This window comes from Microtus ochrogaster, unplaced genomic scaffold, assembly GCF_000317375.1.
Source record: "Microtus ochrogaster isolate Prairie Vole_2 unplaced genomic scaffold, MicOch1.0 UNK6, whole genome shotgun sequence".
In the NCBI taxonomy this organism is placed as follows: Eukaryota; Metazoa; Chordata; class Mammalia; order Rodentia; family Cricetidae; genus Microtus; species Microtus ochrogaster.
In genome coordinates this window covers 616,187-617,147 of record NW_004949104.1, presented here as the reverse complement: position 1 = coordinate 617,147, position 961 = coordinate 616,187, and positions in this window count along the sequence as shown.

Below are 961 nucleotides of genomic sequence, written 5' to 3'. Positions count from 1 at the left end.
GATAGATAGATAGATAGATAGATAGATAGATAGATTAGTATAGCAAACACAGTCTTAATTTGTGAAAAATAAATGTTTACTTACACATAAAATGGGCATTTTATAATAGCAAATGAAACATAAATCTCTTGCTTCTCATGATAGGCTGGCTATCTCAATCAACCCTTTCTGGTGAAAGCAAATATGCTAGCTACATAGATTTTGTTTTAATCTGTGTAATCGCGAGAATGAACCAGCAAGAAAGTAATGAATTTTCAGAGGCCAAAAACTCAATGAAGATTGATCCTGGGAAGTTCAATGGAGCATGGAAGCAACTTAAGGGCATTTGCTTAATCTGATAAATTTAAGCTTCAATTTTCACAGCCTGGTGGCTGAAGAGTACAGGAAACAAGGATGATCGCCTCTCCAAACAGAGTCAGACTCCTCCTGGGAGGCTACCCTTCCACACTGGATAAAATAGGAGTAAATTCATCCCTCCCACGAAGGACTAGCTGAAAAACTGGGCTTTTCTACACCTTGGCTAGAGAAGAACCAGTCCTTCAGAGTTTGTAGTGCTTAGATTATCCTCATTCTGCCTTTCAGCCCACAGTTACCCTTAGACCAGAACCTGACTCTACAGTGGTCCTCAGCAGGTACAATTCTGGCAGGAACAAATACGAGGTATTCTCTTCAACTCAAGCCTTAAGAACACCACCTGATAAATACATTCCAGGAAATGGAATCTTGTGGAAGAAAAAGATCAAAGATCACAAAGCAAACGTGGAAATCTGTGAAAAAGCTGCAGAAATAGTTATCAATGGGACCCATCCCATAAGCACAAAGACTGAGAGACCGCCTACACACACACACACACACACAGCAAAGACACACAAGTCAAATTACACTGAAAACCCACTTTACCTCAGTCAGAAAAGCAGCCATTACAGAAAAAAAAGACCACAAATGCTAACGAGGATGTGGA